Below are 6,000 nucleotides of genomic sequence, written 5' to 3'. Positions count from 1 at the left end.
TCCGTTTCTTCCAGATCGCCCAATTTATTGGCATATAATTGTTCGTAATATTGTCTTAATATTGTTTGCATTTCTGCAGCGTTGGCTATGATTTCCCCTCTTTCATTCTTGATTTGATTTATTTGGGCCCTATCCTTTTGCTTTTTTGATCAAACTTGTTAAAGGTTTATCAATTTTATTAATTCTTTCAAAGAACAACCTCCTGGTTTCATTGATCTGTTCTACTGTTTTTTTTTTTTTTTTTCCAATTTCGACAGAATTGATTTCTGCTCTAATCTTTATTATTTCCTGTCTTCTGCTGATTCACTCTTCTTTTCCCAGCTCTTTTAAGTGTAAAGTTAGGTTGTGTATCTATGACCTTTCTTCCTTCTTTAGGAAGGTGTGCATTGCAACATACTTCCCTCTTATGACTGCCTTGGCTGTGTCCCAGAGGTTTTTATCTGTGGTATTATCATTTTCAATGGCCCATATACTTTTATGTACCACTTTAACTTCTTGGTTAACCTATTCATTTGTTAGTAGGATATTCTTTAGTCTCCAAGTATTTGTTGCCTGTCCAAATTTTTTCTTGAGATTTCGCGTTTCACTGTGTTGTGGTCTGAAAATATGCAAGGTATGATCTCAATCCTTTTGTACTTATTAAGGGCTGATTTGTGTCCCAGTATGTGATCTATTCTGGAGAATGTTCTACGTGCACTGGAGAAGAATATGTATTGTGCTGCTTTAGGATGAAATGTTCTGAATATATCTGTTAAGTACATCCAGTCCAGTGTGTCATTCAAAGCCTTTGCTTCTATGTTGATTTTCCACTCACATGATCTGTCCATTGCTATAATTTGGGTGTTGAGGTCCCTTACTATTATCGTATTATTGTCAATGATTTCCTTTATATTTGTCATTAATTGATTTATAAATTTGGGTTATTTCACATTGGGGCATAAATGTTTACAACTGTTAGATATCCTAGGTATATAAACCCCTTAATAATGATCTAATGCCCTTCTTAATCTCTTGTGACAGACTTTATTTTAAAATCTACATTGTCTGTTATAAGACTGGCTACTCCAGCTCTCTTTTGGCAACTGGGAGCCTGTTAGGTGGTTCTCCATCTCTACTTTCAATCTGAAGGAGTCTTGATGTCGGGGCGCCTGGGTGGCTCAGTCGGTTGAGCGTCCGACTTCAGCTCAGGTCATGATCTCGCGGTCTGTGAGTTCAAGGCCCGCATCGGGCTCTGGGCTGACAGCTCAGAGCCTGGAGCCTGCTTCATATTCTGGGTCTCCCTCTCTCTCTCTGCCCTCTCCTGCTCATGCTATCTCTCTCTGTCTCTCAAAAATAAATAAGCACTGAAGGTGTCTTGATGTTTAAAATGAGTCCCTTGTAAACAGCATATAGATGGATCTTGTTTTCTTTTCCATTCTGTTACCGAATGTCTTTGATTGCAGCATTTAGTCCTTTGACATTTAGAATGAGTCCTAAAAGATATGAACTTATTGCCATTGTATTGTTATGGAGTTGAAGTTTCCGGTGGTATTCTCTGGTCCTTTCTAGTTTTTGTTGCTTTAGATCTTTTTTGTTTTGTTTCGTCTTTTTTCCTCCCAGTGAGTTCCCCTTAAAATTTCTTGCAGGGCTGGGTTAGGGTTCACCAACTCCATCTGGTTTGTTTGGGAAACTTTTTATCTCTCCTTCTATTTTCAATGACAACTTTGCTGGATAATGAATTCTTGGCTGCATACTTTTCTGATCCAACACATTGAACATATCTTGCCACTCCTTTCTGGCCTGCCAAGTTTCTGCGGATAGGTGTGCTGTGAACATGATCTGTCTTCCCTTGTAGGTTAAGGTTTTTTTTTTCCCCTTGCTGCTTTCATGACTCTTTCCTTGCCTGAGTATTTTGTGAATTGGAATATGATATGCTTCTTTGATGCTCTGTTTTTGTTGGCTCTAATGGCAGTTTTCTGGGCTTCCTGGATTTTGAGGTCTACTTTTCCACTCTTATTTGCTCACATGACCCTTCTAACCCTTTTTCTCTCTCTTCATCTTCTGGGACCCCTACGATTTGGATATTATTCCCTTTTAATGAGTCGCTGAGTTCTCTCATTCTTATCTCATGCTCTTTTGCCTTAGTTTTCCTGTTTTTCTCAACTTTATTATTCTCCATAATTTTGTCCTCTATGTCATTGACTTGCTGCTCTGCTTCATCCATCCTTGCCACTATGGCACCATTTGAGATTGAATGTCAGTTATAACTTTTTTAATTTCACTCTGACAAGAGTTTACTTCTTTTATTGCCACGGAAAGCGATTTTGTGTGTGTTTGTGTGTGTGTGTGTGTGTGTGTGTGTGTGTGTTTTAAGCTGAGTAGTATTCTTAATATTGTGATTCTAAATTCTGGTTGTGACATCTTGCTTATAACTGAGTTGATTAAGTCTCTGGTTGTCACTTCCTCTTCTTTCTTTTCGGGTGAATTCTTTTGTCTCATCATTTTGAGGGATGAAAAAGAATTAATAAAGTAATAGAAAAAAATAAAAATTTAAAACAACACAAAAAATATCAAATAAAGAATGCTGGATTGTAGGTGTGTTTTGGTCTGGTTGTTGAAAGAAGCTTGATAGAATAGAGAACAAAGGAAATAAAACAAGTGAAAAGAGGGGGACAAAAAGAAAATCATTTGAAAATTTAAATTAACAAATACAATAAGATAGAATAAAATGAAATGATTAAAGTGAAATAGGATTTAAAAATTTACAAAAAAGTAAAAAGTAAAGTAGAAAACCTAAAGAGAAATCTTTTTATAAAACTGGAAAATAAATATGTTTTTCTCTTTGTCTTTTCAAGAATGAGAAAAGAAAAGAAAAGAAAAAGAAAAAAAATGGAATAGACGGACCAGTGAACAGAATGAGATATGGTTGAAAGAAATCCAGTTTCCCCCAGGAATCAAACTATCAAGCACTTTATGGTTGTAAACTAAGCAGGCAGACACTTGTGGCATTCCTCTAGAGCACCATTGGCCCACTTGGAAGGGTCTTGGTGTAATGGCTCGATCCTCCACAAGATGGCGCTGCTTAGTGTGCTAGAGTGGAAGGTTGTGGCCAGCATGGGTGTGTATTCACATGCTCAGGACGGCTGAAAATGGAAACACCAAGCTACCCAGTCTCTAGTATCAGAACTCTGTGAACTCCCCCACCAGCAATCAAGCACTCCTCCTTTGTCTCAGGCTTCTGTCCACTCCCCACAACTACACTGCCTGTGACCAAGACATCAGTCCACCAGGCAGCACCTTCCCCCCATGTTGTATCTCAGATGGGGCCTTATATCCAAACCCCTCATTTCTGAGGGCCTCGCAGCTATGACCCACTGAGATGCTCTGGGGGAAGGTCTCAAGAGCAATGGCCGGTGCCTGCCTGCCCCCAGGAAGGTTCACATGACTGCGATGTTGCAGATACCCAGAGAGTGAAGCCTGGTTCCAGCCTGTGCCAGAAAAAGTTCATGTAATCATGTAGCGGCAGTGATTCAGGGATTATGAATTACGGTAAATCACAACACAGATATGGCACCAGGCTTCACCCTTAACATCCTCGTGGCAACTCCAGTGAACGTGCCTGTTACCCAGGGTCTGCTGGGACCTATGCCTGTGGGGAGGCCACCCAGCGTTTACCAAATGTTATCCTGGAAGGGAAACTTCCTCTCCCCGTGTGGCCCTAGCACCCCCTCGGACCTCACTGCTACTGAGGAATTCACCCTTCCAAACAGAGCTTCACCGGGTACTGAGCTGTGGAGTTTCAGCTTCTGCCCACCCCTGTTTATGGAGACATAATTAAACCCTCTCTTTTCTAAGTTCTCTTCCTCCCTTTCTTGTGGGTGTTTCTGCTTTTTTTTCTTGTTCACTAGCCTCTTTTAGGGGGAGTGCATTTCCTGTACTCTCGCCCTGTCTCTGTCCTCTGTCCACAAGCAAAAACAGCTCCCTACTATCCACAGCTTCTCTCTCCCCCAGTTTACCTCTCTGCACCATGTACCTGCTGAGTTCTGTGCCTCAAGTGGCAGATTGTTGTGTTAATCCTCAAATCTCTTCTCTAGGTGTGCAGGTGGTTTTGTGTTGATCTAGCTGTGTTTCAGCGACGAGAACAGGAAAAAAAGAGTTCCCTGCTGCTCCACCATCTTGGCCCCTCCAGTGCTGTCTCCCATCACTTTCTAAATTAAAATAAATTCCCTTGAAGCCCAGTGTTCATACAAATTATAATGTAACTTTTCTTATGTAGCAAGGTGTTAAAACTGAAATGTTGTATAGACACAATGGATGTGAACTGTGTGTCTAAATCACCTTATGCTGATTTCCAAACAAAAGGAAAAGATGAAGGAAAGTATCCTACTAGAAAAAGGATATAGACGTGGTCAGGTTATAAAGTGGCCAAGAGAATTATGAAAAAAATCCTTAAGTAAATCACTGTAGACATATGTCAGTCCCTCACCCCAGAATTCACATGTGTCTCTGTGTGTGTGTGTGTGTGTGTGTGTGTGCGTGTGCACAGGCTTGTGTGCGTGTGTGTGTTTGCGTGCTGGAGCACTACTTGGAGAACCTAGCATGGGGCCCTCCATATAGGTACTCAGAGCAGAATGAGATAAGAAAAGTCAAGGAAGGAAGAGAGACTGGTTGGTATCAGGTGAGGGTGACTGGTTGACATTAGCCTATGTTAGAAGTTTTCCATATAAATATAACTCTTTGGGAGCAGATATGCCTGGATGTTTCCCCACACACTCCCACAGAGAAGCCATAAGGAGAACTTCTAGTGACTAGCTCAAAAGAGATCACTGGGAAGGGTACAGAATTTGGAAGGAAACCACTGGCTTTCTGAGGGCTAACAAGGGGTCATCAGTGATCATAAGAAACAGAAATCTTCTTCCCACACCCAGGATACTAAAATTAGAGAGCCTACAAAAATCCCCCAAAAGGAAGTCAAAGAAAAATCTTTCACTATTTGCCAGAAGCAGACACGGTGAGTGAGTTTGTTAAGGTACCAGGTCAAGTAAGACTTTTTGGTCCCCTGACCACTTCTTCCACCCCTATGAACTGACTTTATCTAAAATCTAAGGGAAGCTGGATCTAAATGATCTAAGCATGAGAAGAAAATTCCCACAGCTTTCTGAATACTAATGAATATTTTCTTTCTCCCACTATATTAAATTTTAAAAATCAACAAATGATAAGAATTAAACGTTTATTTTTATTATGTCTTGGTCACTTAAGAATCGATTATTCTAAATATAAACTTCACATGACCAGATTCATGCTTCAGAAATGAAACTGCAAGACACAAAACTAGGAAGATCAGGAGTCTTCACTTAGAACATAAAACATAATTGCCTCTTGTAAATATGGCACTGAGAGCTCTGACAAATGTTCTCTTTGGGATTTAACTATTTATTCTGCCACTTCTTTCTATGTAGGAGTCTTGGGTATCTTAGATGAGACATGATAACATTTGGTCTTCAGTTGCTAGAAATGATCTCATACTTAGGAAGGTCATTGGATTCTTTTCTCATTAGCCTATATCACATAAAGTAATTCTTCTTGGTGCCAATTTGGTGTGAATTGTAAGTTCAGACACTGAAACAGCATCACATGACGGTACTTAATTATGAGATTACGATGTGGTGGTGGCGGAGGTGGTGGTGGTTATGGTGGTAGGGTGTTTATTACAGATATCAATTAGTTTAACTTCAAAAATTAAAATAAGTATTTAAACATTCCTCTCAAAACCAGAAGACCATAATCAAAAAGCAGTAATGTGGACCTTCAATCCTGGGTTCTCCCAAGGAATATGAAATTTGAATTTTCAGACACCATTGGGAACCATAAATAAATAAATAAATAAATAAATAAAGTGTTTTCCTGATATGCAAATGAATGTAAGAGCCAAGGAAGTCAAGCTAATCTAGGTCAATTTTATAGAGATACCCAGAAACTGCATTTGTTTCCCTGCAAACGTTCAGATACCCAATGAGT

Source organism: Panthera leo, chromosome D1 (assembly GCF_018350215.1).
Source record: "Panthera leo isolate Ple1 chromosome D1, P.leo_Ple1_pat1.1, whole genome shotgun sequence".
Taxonomy (NCBI): domain Eukaryota; kingdom Metazoa; phylum Chordata; class Mammalia; order Carnivora; family Felidae; genus Panthera; species Panthera leo.
This window is presented reverse-complemented; position numbering follows the sequence as displayed.